Raw genomic sequence first — 18401 nt, 5'->3', positions numbered from 1 at the left:
TTTCTGCCAAGCCTTATCTTTAAAATGCTCAACTTTTGAGAATTTCAAGCAACTGGGGGAATTACATAATACCGCCATTGACTGTCACTTGACCACAAGTCACGATCAAATACAAATGAGATAGACACTCACAGTAATTAGAACACCTGAAACCAAGCAGGGCCCTGCAGGGCCTTTAGGGCCTGCCGACCCTCAGAGTCCCCCACTTCTTGTTTGTAAAAAAGTTTTAGTCTCCTAGGCCTTCCACGAGTTCCAAAGAGCAGACTCAGGCTGTGAATAATTAGAGAAGTGAGAAAATGCAGAAACAAAGGAAAAATAGTCCAGCAAGAAAAGTAATAATAGCTTACACAACAAATTCAGCCATAAAACAGCCACAGGACTCCTAGTATCTCCTCAAGGGATACAGCTAACATTCTGATGCATATCTTTGAGTTGTGTTACAGAAACTAAGACCCCCACCCACATGGAGAATGGCAACCATATACTTACCGCAAGTATGTAGACCCCAAACTCGCTGGAACCAGAAGGTTGATGATTGAGATTCCAGAAACATCACCTTGTCACCTCACCTCCAAGCAATAAGAAGAATGTCCATGGGCTGATCACATAGCCTATGACCCCCACCCCTAATGTTGCCTTGAAAAACCCTGGTCTCTAGGCCATCAGGGAGTTCAGGTATTTTGAGCATGGGCATTCTCCTTGCTTGGTGCCCTGCAAATAAACGCCATACTTTCCTTCACCACAACTTGGTGTCAGTAGACTGGTTTTACTGTATAGTGAGCTCATGGACCTGGGTTTGGTAACACACTTTCTGAATTAGTTTCTCATTTGTACACTACAAAACACAGCAACATCATTTAAATCACTGCTAAAAGCTGGTAAAGCTGTCGGAGTGGACATGTGATTCTTTCTTTTAGATGTTAAAATAAAGACTTTTGTATAGAAAAAAAAAATGATGGCTTAAACAAATCAGCATACCTTCATAAACTTTCCTACAACTTTTGGGCTTATTCAAAGTCACTAAGGGGTTCCTTGTCACCAAAGATTCTTGACCAGAATAAGACATCTCACACAGGATGGAGTGCCCGTAACTTCATCCTCTGCTCCCCCCAAAATCCAACTTTATCTTCTAAGAAACGTCTGCAGAATGGCTGTTTAGACTTTTACCATACCATTAGCAAGTTTTTAAAGTTTCTACTACCAAAAACAGTGTCATTTAATCACTCATTCATTCAATATATGATAATTCTGTTGAGTCAGTTTGCTAGTATTAACTGATGTGGTTCTATTCACACTCTCAGCTGATACTCCACACCTCTCATGGATTAAACAGAAAGATAGTCTGTGCTCATGGATTGGAAGAACTAATATTTTGAAAAATGTCCATACAACTCAAAGCAATCTATAGGTTTAATGCAACCCCTACCAAAATTCCAATGACATTTTTCACAAAACCCTCCTAAAATCTGTATGGAGCCACAGAAGACCCCACATGGCCAAAGCAATCTTGAGAAAGAAGAATAAAGCTGGAGCCATCAAGTTCCCTGATTGTAAACTATATTACAAAGCTATCATAATCAAAACAGTACAGTACTGTCATAAAAACAGACACATTAGATCAATGGAACTGAAAAGAGAGCCCAAAATAAACCCACACATATATGGTCAATTAATTTACAACAAAGGAACTGAGAATTTAAAAAATGGCGTAAGGACATTCCCCTCAATAAATGACATCAGGAAAACTGGACAACCACATGCAAAACGATGAAACTAGACCGCTATCTTACACCATACACAAAAATTAACTCAAAATGGATTAAAGCCTTGAACATAAGACCTGAAACCATGAAATTCCTAGAAGAAAACACAGGTGGTAAGGTCCTTGACATCAGTCTTGGCAATGATTTTTTGAACCTGACACCAAAAGCAAGGGCAACAAAAGCAATAAACAAACAAACAAACAAACCAAAGTGCATTACATCAAACTAAAAAGCTTCTGCACAGCAAAGGACACCAACAACAAAATGAAAAGGCAACCTACTGAATGGGAGGAAATATTTGCAAATCATTTATCTGATAATGGGTTAATATCCAAAAATACATAAAGAACTCATACAACTCAATGGCAAAAAAAAAACCACAATCTGATTAAAAAATGAGCAGAGGATCTGAACAGACATTTTTCCAAAGAAGATGTACAGATGGCCAATGGGAATATGAAAAGATGCTCAACATCACTAATCATGAGGTAAATGCAAGTCAAAACCACAATGAGATATCACCTCACACCCATCAGAATGGCTATTATCAAAAAGACAAAAGATAACAAATGCTGGTGAGACTGTGGAGAAAAGAGAACACCTGTGCAGTTTGTGGGAAAGTAAATTGCTACAACCACTATAAAAAACAGTACGGAGGTTCATCAAAAAACTTAAACTAGAACTGCCATATGATCCATCAATTCCACTTCTGATTATTTATCCAAAGAAAATGAAAACACTAACTTCAAAAGATATCTGCATCCCATGTTCATTGCAGCATTATTTACAACAGCCAAGGTATGGAAACAACCTAAGTGCCCACTGATGGATGAACAGATAAAGATGTGGTACATATATATCAATACAATGGAACATCATCTAGCCATCAAAAAGAACGAAATCTTGCCATTTGCAGCAACATGAATGGACCTTGAGGGCATCATACTAAGTGAAATAAGTCAGGCAGAGAAAGACAAACACCTTATGATCTCACTTATATGTAGAATCTTAAAAACACACAGACACAACCAAACTCACAGATACAGAGGATAGATTGTTGGTTGCCAGAGTTGCGGGTGCAAGGGGTAGGCACAGGGGAAGAAATGGGTGAAAAATGGTCAAAAGATACAAACTTCCAGGTATAAAATGGATGTCATGAAATGTAATGAACAGCATGGTGACTACACTAATAATACTGTATTGCATACTTGAAAGTGGCTAAAAGCAAATAGAGCTTAAAAGTTCTCACCACAAGAAAAAACTTCTGTAACTGTATAGTGATGGATGTTAACTAGACTTGTGATCACTTCACAATATAAAGAAATATCAAATCATTAAGCTATATACCTGAAACTACAAATGAGTCAAAAATTATCCGCATTCTGGTTATATTAAAATGTCTATAAATTCCACAGCCAGAGTGCAGATAATTTTTGACTCACTTTCATAATAAAATGTTATCTGTTAAAAAAAATTCACAATCTGGGGTAACCTGGGCCCTGGCCCATCACAACACACACTGGCCAGGAACTAGCGGGTTGAAAATTCTGGATTATCTGGCTCATCATCAGTGCAGGCTCTTTCTCTTCCCTTTCCTGGACCTGGATGTGGACGTCTAGGTTCTGCCTGGACCCCGTTCTGTGTGGCCCGTGGCCTCTCCCTGGGTGAGTTCACTAACTCCTCTGCTCCGGTCCCCACAGCACTCCAGTGACTCTCTGACTCTGGCTGTTTATTGACAATTTCTATCGAGGTAACATACAGGACTTTAAAACTTAACGGGTTAGAAATCACACTCAGTATTTCCTCTCCGCCCTCTTCCTTGGCCACACATGCAGAAGGACACACATACACACACACACACACACACACACACACACTCACTCACTCACTCATGAATGCCCACCCCATCTGATAGGTCCATTTTTCTCAAAATATCCCTTTCCTTGACATCTGTGACACCACTCTATTCAATACAGATCTCTAAATGAGCCTACTTACTTTCCATGCTCTGGAAAAATCTATGAAACAAATCTGGAGATATATTTGCTCAGCACCAAAGACCTAGAAACGTCTCCATCCAAATGCAGATGGACATTAAATTCACCCAGCCTTTCTGACCACAGCTCCTCCTAGTCCACCACTCTCCTCTGAATCCCTGAAGTAGAACTCTAGACTGCTGTTCATCTCCTCTCTTCAATGCAATAAAGCCTAAACGGCCAGGGTTACTGATATGAGAAAAGTACCTAACAGAAGGTTGCAGGCAGGCTCGGATTCAAGACAATTTCAAACAATGGGTGCGTCTGAATTGGGGGCTGTACCTCCTGCAGTGGGGCATCTGGATGAGGGACGGCCATCAGCAGCCCTTTGTTTCTGATCCCAGACACTCTGACAGTGACTGTTGCTTCCTCTTCATGAGTAAACATAGATGCTGACACCCCACAGAATCCACAGCTCCCAGGGAGAAAGAAAGGTAGGCAACGGTATTTCCCACTCAATGGGCATGGTCAAACAAGATGTGCGGCCATTCCACAGAAACGGCTGCATCTGAAGGGTTCCCTGGGGAGGCTGGGTGAGCTCTGCCTGCTTCTGGCAGCATGAACGGCCCACTCTCTCCAGGGCCTGTTTGTACTGCCTACCCAACTGCTCAAGTTCCCTCAGATCTGATCAAACCCAGGAGAACTGACTCATGTTAATTAGATGCACAGAAACTGGCAAACCAACAATTTACTCTAAATGTACAAGGGGGCATTACTGTGCCTTTTAAATGTCCAGAACATACTTTTTTTTTTTTTTACTATTCTGCACACTAGTGGTCCTTGAACACTGCCTAGATGTCAGAAGGTTTTGAGTGAACTAAGCATCATTTCCCCCAAGAGGGCCTCTTAGAACACTGGATCCGGAAGATGCTCCATGGTTCGCGGCCAAATGAAGTTGGCAAACATTCCACGTTATGGAGTCATCCTAGAGTCCCAATGCATATAATGATAATAAAGGCACTGAAAAGTCCTGCAGTGGAAAACTTGCTTGACACTAGCATTTCTCTAAAGCATTTTACCTGAGTAACGCTTCAGTAATTCCTTAGTAAAACCACCTCCTAAACACCACTGTGTAAATTCTGCTCTGGACATACACTGTGTGGGGTGTGTGTCTGAGCAGGGCCACCTCTAGCAAGTCAGCAGTGGTTCAGCAAAATGATTACTGCACCTGGAGCACTGGTTCCAATTTTGGTGCTTTGACCTCTCCAGGCCTCTGTTTTCTCACCTACCAAGCGTAATTATTAGAATTGTTGTGAGAAACAACTGAGATATTGTCTAGAAAAGTATTTTCCGGGGGGTGGGGGGAGTGGTGGGAGGCCTCAAAGTGAGAAAATGGCCCCCTCCCTTCCGGGCAAGAACCCTGGGCTTCTCCTTCACCTATAAAGCACTATAAAAATATTATCTGCTAAGGATATACTTATTGCTCTGTAACTCCTCAAAATGTTTTTTTTACAGAGGGATACTTCCATTCATTCTTTCAACACCCATTTCTTAAGTGTTAGGCAGTAAGACTGGTGCCTCAGCAGGGAAAGGAGGAGGGAGTTCAGGGAAACCTTCCCAGCTGAAACCACTGGGAATCTGGAAGGATCATGAGGAGGCTTGGATATACAAGGGGAATGGACAGAGAGCAAAATGATGGAATGCAGGCAGTATGTGCTGATTGGGCCTAATTGAGGTTGACCTCCCAGTGTTGCACGCCCTTGGACAGAGGAGAAATGAGTTATTTGTCTCCTCCAAGCAGAGGGGGAGGATTTAGCTCCCAAAAGAGGTATTTCTGGAGAAGGAACTCCTCTTTGTAGTTGGTAGTGGACCTTGAATTTGGTGAAGAGGAGGGGGACCTCTGGCGGGGATAAGGGGGCTAGAGGGAAGTTATCTCTAAACAAACACATACCAGCCCTAGAGGGAGCCAAGCTGCTCACATCTGCCCCTGCGTGGGGGAGGTCAAGGGTGGGCTATTTTAGGACTCCTTCTCTACTCAGATAACCTGTCTGTGGGAGAGTGTCTCCAGTAGCAGGTTGCTCTTCTCACACTCCCAGCATCCAAATGCTGAGAGCAGAGTCCCCAAACCCCAAAGCTCCAGTCAACCACCAGCCTTCTTTCTAGAGTCCCAAATGCGAGTCTCCCCCCAGGCCCCTCCCAATCCAGGGCCCTTGATGGAGGGCAGGGACAATGCATGATTGTTCTAGAGACAGGTTGGACGGCAGGCAGAAAGAAAATGTCCACCTCTGTGTAGGCTCATGAAAATACTGTGGCATATTTGAACTGGGTAAAAAGTTAGTAAGAATTCCACAGCCAAAAAAATAACCTATATGGGAAAAGGACCTGCAAGAGAATACGTGTATGTGTGTGTGTATAACTGAATCACTTCGCTGTACACCTGAAACTAACACAACACTGTAAATCAGCTATACTTCAATTTAAAAAAATTTCATAGTAAAACAAACAAACAAAAAAGCATGACTATATACAAAGCCGCATGCCACCGTTGAGCTTCATAAACCCCCAGGTGGGGTCCAGATAAACCAAGGGCGACTGGAAAAACTGTTTCCATTGCACAAAGATGCCAGGTCATAACCACAACCCGGTCTTGATGTAAAACGTTGATATTTTGTTCACTGAGGACTTTTTACATGAAATTTGATGTTTTTCAATATTGCATTAAAATTCTGTTTTTCTTAATGACGGAGTTCCGCCAGATGTTTGTTTTAGCTGCAATATTTACAAAGTCCTGTTGTTCGGAAGCGTGCTCTGGGGTTTTCTTATTGATGACAGCACGTTCCTAAGAAACCGCACTGCGCCTGAAACCCTCAGGCCTGCAAGAAAGTACCGCTCCACGGAGCGCGGGTTTGTGCACTGCTTCCTCTGCCGAGTTAGGAAAGCACCCCACCGTCACCCCCGCCCAGGATCTGAGAGCTCTGAGAAGAGAGGCGCCGGTTAGGGCCCAGGGGGTCAGTCGCGCCCTGTATTTCTTGGCAACACATCACAGGCTTTACAGCTGAATTCTGTAAACTCCCCGCCATCTCCCGGCCGTCAAGGGGCGCGGGTGGGTGGACGCTGCGCTGGTGGGAGCCGAGGCCAAGGGTAGAGGCCAAGCCCCGGGCGGCGAGGAGGCCTCAAAGTGGGAAAGTGGCCCCCTCCTTTCCCGGCAGGAACCCGGGGCTCCTCCTCTGCTTGCTGCACCGCCATCAATCACCGCGACAACCCCATCGGCCCCCGTCCGGCTTCTCCCCCCGGGGGAGGAAATCTCTAACCCGAGCGTCTGCCCCGCGCACTGGCTGAGCGCACGGATCGCGTCTGCGCTGCGCACTCTGGCATGCGACCCCCGCTTCGGGCCGCGCGCTGGCGCGGGGCGCACTTGACACCCCGTAAGGCATCCCCGCAGGTAGAACTCAACCAAAGTCCCTTCCTCCTCCACCGCCGCGCGCGCCCGCACCCCGAGCCCCGCGCCCGCAGCCTCGGTGGCCCCCCTCCCCGCAGAGGTCCGCTGAGGATCCCCGCCCCAAAGACCCCCCCCCGCCCGTGTCCCGGCGCCACTCCCTGCCGCCCCCTCCCCCGCTCGTCCCCACGACCCCGGGGGCCGCTCGCTCTGCCCCCCGGTCTCCCCCGAGGGGAGGCGCGTGCGAGGAGCAGTTCCCCGCGCGGCGAGCCCCGCAGAGACCCCGCCCGCGCCCTGGAGTCCCCCTGGGCGTGGGGTGCGGACACAGGGGGTGGGGTCTCCGCTGCCACCGCCCCTTACCTCGCGCAGGCCCTCCCCGCAGGTCTCGGAGGCGGGGGCGACTGGTGGCCCCGCGAACTAGCGCGGGGCTGACTTTCCCCGCCCGGGAGGAGCTGGCGGAGGAGGAGGAGGAAGAGAAGGAGGGGAGGAGGAGAGGGAGGCGAGGGAAGGGCTTTGTGTCGGCCTCCCGCCCGCCCTCGGCTTCGGCGCTAACCATCCCCTTCCCCCACCCGCCCTCCGGAGCTCGGGAAGGATGGGGCGGGGGATCCGAGGGGGCGAGGAAGGCGCCTGCGCGACCCGGGTCATCCCACCCCGCCCCCCCATCTCCGCCAGCACCGCCCACCCTCCGCCGTGGGGACGCCGCCGGCTCTGCGCTCACCGGGGATCCGGGACCCAGGCTGCAGGGAGGAGAGCTGGACCAGAAAGTTGATCTAACCCGGAGCGAACTCGGCTGGCCCGACTCCCGCCCCGCCTCGGCGCCGCCGCCCCGCTCTTCTCACTCCCGGGGGAGGACCGGACTTTTGTTCTTGGAGAGTCTGCCCAGTCTCCTTTCTCTCCGCTCACCACGGAGCAGCACGGCTCAGCCCCCTTCCCGCGACGAGCCCCGCCGCCCCGCCGAGGACCCCGATCCGCCGCGCGGGCTGGGGCCCCACGCGGGGAGGCCCGCGTGGGCGCGGCCCTTTGTCCCGGATTCGGACGCGCCGTGTCCCCGGCGCGGGGTGTTTTGCCGGTCCTCGCCGGGCCGGGGGCCGCCTGGGTTGGTTTCTGCGCGTGCGGGGCCGCGCAGCCTCGGGCCCGCGGAGCGAGAGCGGTGGGGAGGAGCGGTGTGTTTTGGCTCCGCTCTGGAAGACCTTTATCACCCCTGGGGAGGCGACGCGGACAGGCGGGGAGCTGCGGGCCCTTCCAGGCCAGTAACCGGCAGTTGTCTTTCTTGTGAGTCGGGCGGGTCCCTGGTGAGCTGCTGAGTTTTCCCACTTCCTCGCTGGGGAGAGCACCTTTGAGCGAAATACCTAACAGCGTTAGAGTTACCGAAGTGGCTAGTGTCGCAAAAAACAAACAAACCCTCAAAGACACCTGTTTTGGACAGAAGCAGCAAAAGGAAACAAACGGACAAAGACCTGTTTTTGCTCCTGTTCTGCTTCAGACCGGTAGCCAAAGAGGCCACTTGGATTTCACTGGTGTTGGTTCTTGTGAATCCTGCCTTCTAAAATCCCCAAATTTATTTCTCATTTGTAATCAGCTCAGCTTTCAGGAAAACATAGCCCACTGCACTTATCTTCTGTTCCAAGTCAATCCCTCAATAGATAATTGAGCACCTGCTATGTGCCTGGCACTGCTCTACTGTTTGGGATGAGCTGGGGAACAAAAGATCAAAAGATCTTTGTTATTTTTTCAGAACAAAGCTCTCCTTGCCTTGGTAGAGCTGGCCTTCTGCGGAGGGGGGGAGAGGGGGGCGGGGTAGGGGCAGAGGGTCAACTATGAACATCAATAAGTTAGGTCAACTATGAACATCAATAAGTTAAGTATCTGGGATGGTAGAAGAGCTCAGTGATGGGGAACTGAAGATAAAATAGAATAAGGAAGCGGAATAAGGAGGTTATGGAGTGCTAGTGTCTGGTGCAGGATGTCAGATCCAACAGGTGAGGTGGTCAGAGGAGGCCTGGTTGAGAAGGCAGGATTTGGGCAGGTAAGGAAGGGAGTACCTGGGGAGAGGACTAGGGGCAAAGGCTCTGAGCCACTGGGTGGAAATCGTGAGGGTCTGAGTGGAGGGTGATGTGGTCTGTCTTTATTGCTGAAAGATGGGTCTGATGCTGTATGGGAAAGTGGACTGTAACAGGCAAAGGTGGAAACAAGCTAGACTGTTGAGATAATCCCGGCTAGAGATGAAGGAGGCACAGAGCAGGGTGGTGGCACTGGAGCTGGAGAGCAGTATGGATTCTTATTTATTTTGCAGGTGGAACGGTCAGGAAATCCTCTGCGACTGGATACGTTGGCAGAAGGGAGAGGCAGAGGCAGACCTGGTCCCACATCTCTCCCCCTTCTCTCCCTTCTGCTGGGACTGACTGTGGTTTGTAGACAAAGCGTCCCAGGTAGATGCTGAACAGGTATGGCCTCTGCTCCTTTCTTCCGGTTCTTCTCCCTTTCTCTCTTACTATGCACCCTCTTGAAAACTTCCTTCATCTTATGGACACCGGCACAATTTATTCCATAACTTGGGGCCCATTTGGCCTTGTCCCCCTGCTCCAGGAGAACATCTTACTGTACAGATGGAGTTGGGGGTTACTCATCAAAACTATTTATTGAGTAGCAACTGTGTATGTGCCAAGCACTGTTGTAGGCTTTGGGGCTACAGCAGGGAACCCAAAGACAACACATTGTGCTCTCCTGTAACCTGCGATCTCATGGGGAGGGAGGCCATAAACAGACAAACAAGGTAAATATGTGATGTGGTTGATGAAATGTGCCATGGAAAAAAATTAACCTGGGGAGGGAAAGAGAGGGTGTTGGGGAGGCTGCAATTTAAGGTAGGTGGTCGGAGAAAACTCCAGGATAAAAAAGCCCACTAAAATAACGAGCCTTGGCCGTCTCAGGGATGTACTCACACTTGGCAGGTTTGGCCTCCCGCTCCGGGGTCCCTAGAGACAGCAGCGTGCATTCCAGTCAGCCGCAGAGATCACAAGTGCTTTAGGGGCACTGCTGTCAGCTAGGGTCCAGCCAGCCAAGAAAATGTCATTTCTAATGAAGTTATTTCCCTTCCAGAGTAAACCAAGCAGTACTGGTCTGGAAGCATTGCCCAGGGCTGGCAACTCAGCAATTTGTTTCTTTCCTCTGTTGAGCAGGGCAAGTAGATGTGAGTGTCCTGTGCACACAAAATGACCTGAAGAGAGTGGTTTTGTACTCCAGCTCCTGAGCTCTACCATAATCACAATAATAATTATGGTTATTCTTTATTCATCTGAAGTGGTAACTGTTCAGTCCCCATAGCCACCCTGAAATTAATTGGGGTTTTCTTTGTGACCTAGCGTATGATCTATTTTGAAAAAAAATTCTATATTTATCAGAAAAAAAGGCTTATTAATTGTCCCCCATAATCTAGTTCATACTTAGCATATAGTAGTTGTTCAAAACTGTTTATTACTGAACCTGAGCACTAATTAATTGTGAATTCATCTTTTATATTTATTCTAATTCTCCACATCATTTATTTTTACTATTCTCTTTGCCAATCTCCTAATTGATATCCTGTTTTCTCCCCTACCCACCTTCTTGAATAAAATGGACTTAGGGCAAATGTGTTAACACCTTCCATTTCAACTGGAGTTCTGACATCTTTCTGTGAATTTTCTACCATTTGTATTCTAGCATTTTCATGCTGTTACACAGTGCATCAATATTTATGTGTACTATGATTTCTCTGTGGATGGCACAGTTAACAGTATAATAAACCTCATTTTCCCCATAAAATGTTTGTCCTAATTTATTCTGATATTCATATCATGACCCCTGCTTTCTTTTGTGTTTGCATTCATTTAATAAATTTTTTGTCTATTCTCTATTTTAAATCTTTCTGCATCTTTTTATTTAGATGACTCTTTTTGAAGCAACATTTATATAACTGAATTTTCTTTTTAAACCCAACTGGTGAATTTGTTTCAATTTTTGCCATCTTGTTTTACAATTTGGGGGTTTTATAAACCCCTGCCATTTCCTGAGTTCTGTGCTTTTTGGCTAAAGTGACTGTACTTTATCTGTTCATAGGTTTTCCAGTTATTTGAAAAGTATAGTTCTTGTTTACCCAGAGTGGTTCATTCAGTCCTGTATTCAGTTATGATTCTGTACTGGGTGGCAGGCACAGTTCTATATATCACTGTGGCTATATGATGAATATAGGAGCCCAAGCAGAATCTGAACAAACCTGACCAAAAGAACCCTTATCTCCTCTTCGCTTCCTCATATATTTCAGTTACTTTTTCACAATCACTCTTTGTTCAACCTAGTCTATAAGCGCTTAGGCTTAATCACTTTGGGGGTTTTCCTGTGAAGGCTCCTACACTCAAGTAAAAACAGACTTTGTGTGCCTTACTTCTGCTGACCTGTTTTATGGCAACTTAAATCTCGGGCCCAGCCAGATTCTCTAGGAGGACAGAGGGAAAACTTGGCTCCCCTACAGTATGCAGGTAGAACCACTGGGCATGCTCCTTTACTTGTCTCTCCTGTGTTATGTTTGGATGCAATTTAGATTACACTTTAGTTGAGTTTTGCCATCAACACATTTACTAAATTTGGTGGGTGACTTAAAAATAGTAAATATTTGTTGACATTAACTGAAAAACTGTCTCCTTTGAGACAGCCAAGTTACAATGAAACACTCATGATGGCATTTTAGACATTGTGTGTGCAGGTGTGCTTGCCTGTGTGTGTGTGTGTTTATACCCCAAACCTTCCCCAGTGGGAGGACGAGTCCTCAGGGCACACTGAAGAAGTCCTGTAGGGGAGAGGGAAGAGGAACCATGCCCCTGTGCTGCTTAGGTTTTCAGGGGAGCACTTGGGTAAACAGTGGTGCCCTTTACTGAGATAGGAGCAGTTTTGAGGGGATAAGAAATAAAGGCTTCTGGCTATCTTCAGTTTATTTGAAAACTGTCTGCCCTGACTCTGCCTGAGTACACTGCCCGGGTACACTGCCCAGATACACTGTGGGATTCACCATGCTGTCCAGTTCCTGGCTCATGGCCCAGGCCCAGGGCCCCCTCCCCACCTTCTTTCTAGTCTTTGTTTATGGATGCTGGACTTTAGGACAAATTTACATCATTGAATTATTATTTTTATTCTACATGACTCATCTGTTGAGAATTAACTGTATACCTGAATTCAGATTTCAGTTCTATGTATAACAATTATTTAGATTTCATTCTGTGTTTAAACTTGTTTCAGTATTGATCACCTGTCTCTCGTATCATCTTTGCCAGTGTAAATGATTTCCCTTTCCATCCACTAGAAATATAGCTGAATAGATTATAGCTCAGCTAGAATATAACATGAACATTTTTTTTCAAGGACATAAGGGACATGACTTTGCTGAACATGTGTTTCTGAGAAACCTTATCTCTTTACACACGAATGTGTGTGGAATTCTTGCTTTCTGTGGTGGACTCTACAGAGATGGCCCTGGCAGCCTCTCTCATTCTGCATACACTCTTCCATCAATAGGTCAGTCCATCTCCCCCTCCTTGAATCTAGCCTCACCCTCTGACTTGCTATGACCGTTAGAACAGGAAAAAAGTGAAGCTGGATGGCTTTGCCTTAGGACTTCAAAGCCCTGGCAGCCCCCATTTTGCCTTCATGAGATCCAATGCTATGTAACCTTGTGATAGGCCACTGAATGATGGGACACCACATGGAGAGAGTCCGAGACTGGCAGATGCTCCTGCAGACACGTGAGTTGAGCCATCCCGGACCGTCCAGCCCTAACTGAGCTCCCACTGAGTCAGCCCGGTGAGCAACACCAGCTGACACCACGCGGAGCAGAAGAACCACCAGCAGAGCCCAGCCAACCCACATAATGATGGAAAATAAGTGTTTTTGTTTCAAGTCTCTAAGTGTTGGAACAGCAAATAAATAACTGATCTCTTTTCTCTTCAAAACTCTATAGAATTGCTTCATTACTTTCTAATATTTAATCTTAGTGAGAAGTCTAAGTTCAGCCTGATTTGTTTTTCTTCATTATCGTAAGCACTGCTTTCCTTTTTATTAGACTTTTTCTTCATCTTTCCAATTTAAGTGCTTTCTCAGGATGTGTTAGAGGATGAGCACCATCTCACTGATTTGGTATCCAACACAGTTAAACATTTTGATTTCTGTAATTATTTATTTTGCAGCTTTTAAAAAGCTTTCTTTAGTGATATCTCTGCTTATTGTTCCTGTTCTAATTGTTGATTTCTTTGACTAGACATGAGTTAGCAAACCACAGCTCGTGCCCCAAATCTGGCTCACCACCCGCTTTTTTTTTTCTTTAAATTTATTTATTATTTATTTATCAGCTGCATTAGGTCTTCGTTGCCGCACGTGGGTTTTCTCTAGTCATGGTGAGTGGGGACTACTCTTTGTTGCAGTGCTTGGACTTTTCATTGCAGTGGCTTCTCTTGTTGCAGAGCACAGGCTCAGTAGTTGTGGCACATGGGCTTAGTTGCTCTGAAGCATGTGGGATCTTCCTGGACCAGGGATTGAACCTGTGTCCCCAGCACTGGCAGGCAGATTCTTAACCACTGTGCCACCAGGGAAGCCCACCATCACCTGCTTTGTAAATAAAGTTTTATTGGAACCCAGCCACACACATTTATTTACATATTATCTGTGGCTGCTTTTATGGTTCAACAGCAAAGTTAAGAAGCTGCAACAGATAAATGCCATTTATACCTAGTACTGTGTGTATGTGTATGTGCATATACATGTGTGTAAATATATGTGTGTGTATATATAGATACATACATATATAAAATACAGCCTGTTACTATATGACACAGGTTGCATACCTGGGATTATAGTAAGGGCTGGTGAGCTGGGGGGAATAGTGAGGATATTTAATGACTACTTGTTTTTTAATTAATGAACACTTAGCCTTTCTATGTGCATAACAGCATGGGAGTTTGACACTTAGATGTTTGACAAACTGAGACGCTTGCTGTTGAGTTGTAGACTGGGGAAATAGCCTAGTATTTGGAATTAAGACTGTCAAGGCTGGCTAGGTCTTAATCATCACTCTCTGTCTTGTCCAATGGGGGCTTAACAAAAACTTTCAAACTTCTGGTTTGGGAGTTTAGATAGGTTTGTCTTTGGGTATATGAATAGTTGATTGCTAAATTTGGTCAGATTTCTCCTGACTGACAGGCTATTCCTGAATTCTTAGGATACATCCTGGTAAATTACACTTTGTGAATTAATTGTCCTATATGTAATTGTTGCATTTTGGATGTACCTAGTTTGATAATTTTTAAAAAATATTTCCATTTAATGTATCTGTTTGCAGGTCAGAAAATGAGAAAATGTAATTGTGTGATGCTCTGAAATGTAAAGAAAAACAAGTTGTAAATAAAATTGACTAAATCCAGAAAAAAAAAAAAAAGCTGCAACAGAGACCATATGTATTAGGCTCGTCTTTTTACTCTGATGCTTTGACATCTTGGGGCCTTGCTGACTCTGAACTGGACTGCTCTTCCCAGAGTTAGCTAATCCCTAGAGAAAGCAAACAGCTTATCCTCTGAGCCTGTGTTTCATATGAAAACCCACCAGTCAAAACCCACACCCCAGCCACTTCCCTCATCAGGCTTTCCCACTTGGGCCCTGTCTACCTGCCCTAATCTGGCACCCAAGGTGAGGTACCAGGCAGCTAGGGACAGTCACTACACCTTGGAGCCCACTGAAATTATTCAAACTTGCCAATCCTAAGCCTGCTTACCCAGCCTCACCCACTCCTTCCTGCAGAAACCACAATAAAGTCTCCTGCCCACATTTTCCCATGGATCCCTCTGACTCCTGACCCACCCTGGGGCTTCCCCACGAGCCCCCCTGTGGTGTGCTGTGCCCCCTCCTCTTGGAAGCTGTGAGTGACAAACTGTCTTTTCAGTGTCAGTCCTCCCCTGAGCCGTTGGCCTCACCAAACCTGAATAATAATAAAACCTACATTTTAAAACATCATCTTTCAGACTTCCCTGGTGGTCCAGTGGTTAAGACTCCATGCTTCCAATGCAGGGGGCTTGGGTTCCATCCTTGGTCAGGAAACTAGATCCCGCATGCCGCAACTAAAGATCCCGCATGCTGCACTGAAGATCCCACATGCAGCAATGAAGATCCTGTATGTCATAACTAAGACCCGGCACAGCCAAATAAATAAATAAATATTAAAAAAACGAAACAAAACATCATCTTTCTCACGAAGCCTAAAATATTCACTACCTGGCCCTTTATTGAAAAGTCTGGGGCTTCCCTGGCAGCACAGTGGTTAAGAATCCACTTGCCAATGCAGGGGATGTGGGTTTGAGCCCTGCTCCAGGAAGATCCCACATGCTGTGGAGCAACGAAGCCCATGCACCACAACTACTGAGCCTGTGCTCTAGAGCCTGCAAGCCACAACTACCGAAGCCCTCACACCTAGAGCCCGTGCTCTGCAACAATAGGAGCCACCTCAATGAGAAGCCTGCGCACCACAATGAAGAGCAGCTCCTGCTCTCCGCAACTAGAGAAAGCCCACACGCAGCAACGAAGAGCCTACACAGCCAGTAAATCAAAATAAATAAATAAATAAACAAATTTATTAAAGAAAAAAGTCTGCTGCCCCCTGGACTGGGCCACCAGTAACTCTGAGATCACCTCACTCTTGTCCCAGGTATGCATCTCCCTCACCCACCATTTGCTCTGCTGCTCCAACCTGCCCCTGATGTTAGGCTGAAGTGGCTTTTCTCAGTCACCATTGCCAGGACGTTGCCAGTTCCATGGGCACTTCCCTCTCTTCATTCTACTCCACGCAAGTCGATTTCTCTCGTATAATGAACCTCCATTTTCTCTTGGCTTCTATGCCAACAGCGTGTTCTCTGGATCTGCTCCCCCTCCTGGGCTGCTCCTCTTCCTTCTGCTTTGCTGCCGCCTCCTGTGTCACCAGACTCCTGCGAGTCCACCCCGTCCCCTGCCTCCCCATCTCTGTACGCATTCAGTCCCTCTGGGTAATTAATCTCACACTTTATCTATACCAACGATCATGCATCTATAACTCCAGCCCTGACCTCTCACGTGTTCAACAAACCTCTGTGCTTGACAATCCTCTTACATCTTCTACGCTTGGGAGGTAACAGCTACCCAGTGTTTTCATACTAAAGTTAGGACTCCTTATTTGCTCCCCTAAAACTCTCCCCAAACTTCCCTATTGCATTATCCTTAATTTCTTGTTTTTCCTTCTCTCACCTGTTTTTCTTCCAGTTTTACTGAGATATAACAGTATACTGATGTGACCTACAGGCCTCATGCAATGATGACCTCAATCAGTTTACTGAACATCTATCATCTCACAGATGGAAATAGAAATAAAAAATGTTTTCCTTGTGATGGGAACTCTCTTAACCACTTTCATATATAATGTACAGCAATGTTAATTGTATTTATCATGTTGTAAATTACATCCCTAGTGTTTATCTTATAACTAGAAGTTGTACCTTCTGACTACTTTTATCCAGTTCCTCCCTCCCCCCACCCATGCCTCTGGTAACCAAAAATCTGATCTCCCTTTGTATGTTTGTTTTGAAGTAAACTTGACCTACAACACTATGTTAGTTCCTGTTGCACAACACAGTGATTTGATATTTCTATGCATTTCAAAATGATTCCCAAGATAAGTCCATTTACCATCTGTCACCATACAAAGATATTACCAATACTTTTGCTTTTTCTTTAGTTCCAACTACAGACACATCAATGACACCTTCCTGCTCTCCCCACAAAATGTAACATGACTCTGTCCTCTTCTCTCCACCTCCATTGCCACCAGCCTCCGCTGAGCCACCACTGCTTCACAAGCCCAGGAACCTTCTCCCTGGAAAACTGCATCCACCCCTGCCCCCTACGGGTTTTTCTACACACAGCCAACAGAACGTTGTACTGCAGTCAGAAGGGAAATTGGATCCCATGGCTTTCCTGCTCACCCATCTGGCTTCTCATCATTCTTAGGAAAATCCAAAGTGTTTCTCAAGGCTCACAGAGTCCTCACACTCTGGCCTGTGCCCCCTCTTTAACCCCATCCCCCGAGGCTCCCCCTCCCCCAGCCACCTGACTCTGGTCTTTCCTTTGTTCCTTGAACACACTGGGCTTGTTCTGGCCTCAGAGCCTTTGCGCTAGCTGTTTTCTCTGCGGTCCTTTGCATATTTGCACCTCAGGCACAGGGCGTGCTTTTGAAGACGATATAGACCTGAGGATGTTTTTATGAGTCCTCACAGTTCAATGACAATTTGGCTAGTTATAAAATTCTAGGTCCAGAGTCATACTTGTTCAAAAATCTAACTCCCTGGTCTTCTTGAGCAGAATACCACTGTTGAGAAGCCTGAGGTCAATTTCATTCTTGCTCTGCTGTGGGTGGTCTGCTTCCGTCATCTGGAAGCTGAGAAATAATAGCTTTGTCTTCAATGTGTTTGAATTCCACTATGATGGGGTCTGAGCATTTTTCCTCACCCACAGTGAGGTGCCCTATGTACCCTTTCCATCTGTAGACTTTCATCTTTTTTAATTCTGGGGCACTTAAAGACAAGCCTTCAAATCTCTCCTCCTCTCCTCCTGGATCTACATGTTGACTTCTGTCCTCCCAGCCTTTTAACATCTCCAACTCTCATCTCCAGTCTCCCTCGCGGCCTCCTTGGAGAGGTCCTGGGTCACATCTTCTTGCTCGTCAGTTCTTTGTATCCGTTTATTCTTTTTTTTTTTTTGGCCACTCCGCGCGGCTTGTAGGATCTTAGTTCACCAACCAGGGATTGAACCCAGGTCCTTAGCAGTGAAATCGCGGAGTCCTAACTACTCGATGCCAGGGAATTCCCTGTATCCTTCTATATCCCACCTATCGTTTTCTGCATTATTCTTTTTCATGTAATATTTCCACTTGTTTCCCTTTTGTGTGATGTCTGATTCTTCATATGGCTAATTTCTTCTTCATGTGTTTATCGTGCTGATTTGAAAATTTTGGTGTGGCCATCCCAGTAATTCTGCTTCAGGTGGTGTACATTGTTACATTTGCTGCCCCTTTCTGGCAGTGGCACCCTTCAGGCATGGTATTCTGAGGGCACTGACTATTCTAACTTGTATATGAGTTGCGGGAGGGTCCAAGCTTGGCCCCAGGCTGTGTCACTTCTCATGAGT

General features: G+C 46.1%; 1 protein-coding gene across 1 annotated transcript in view; it reads right to left on the bottom strand.

The window, feature by feature from the left end:
• RIN2 (Ras and Rab interactor 2) overlaps window positions 1–7609 on the bottom strand; it is a 215060-nt gene extending 207451 nt beyond the window's left edge. Inside the window, exon 1 of the mRNA XM_057701283.1 lies at window positions 7536–7609. The gene's annotated coding sequence lies outside the window, so the exon portion shown is untranslated. The remainder of the gene's footprint in view (window positions 1–7535) is intronic.
• Window positions 7610–18401: the final 10792 nt, after the last annotated feature.

The sequence above is a fragment of the Hippopotamus amphibius genome, chromosome 12 (genome assembly GCF_030028045.1).
Source record: "Hippopotamus amphibius kiboko isolate mHipAmp2 chromosome 12, mHipAmp2.hap2, whole genome shotgun sequence".
Lineage (NCBI taxonomy): Eukaryota > Metazoa > Chordata > Mammalia > Artiodactyla > Hippopotamidae > Hippopotamus > Hippopotamus amphibius.
Note: the sequence above shows the minus strand (reverse complement) of the source record. Positions and strands in the feature narration are given on the sequence as shown.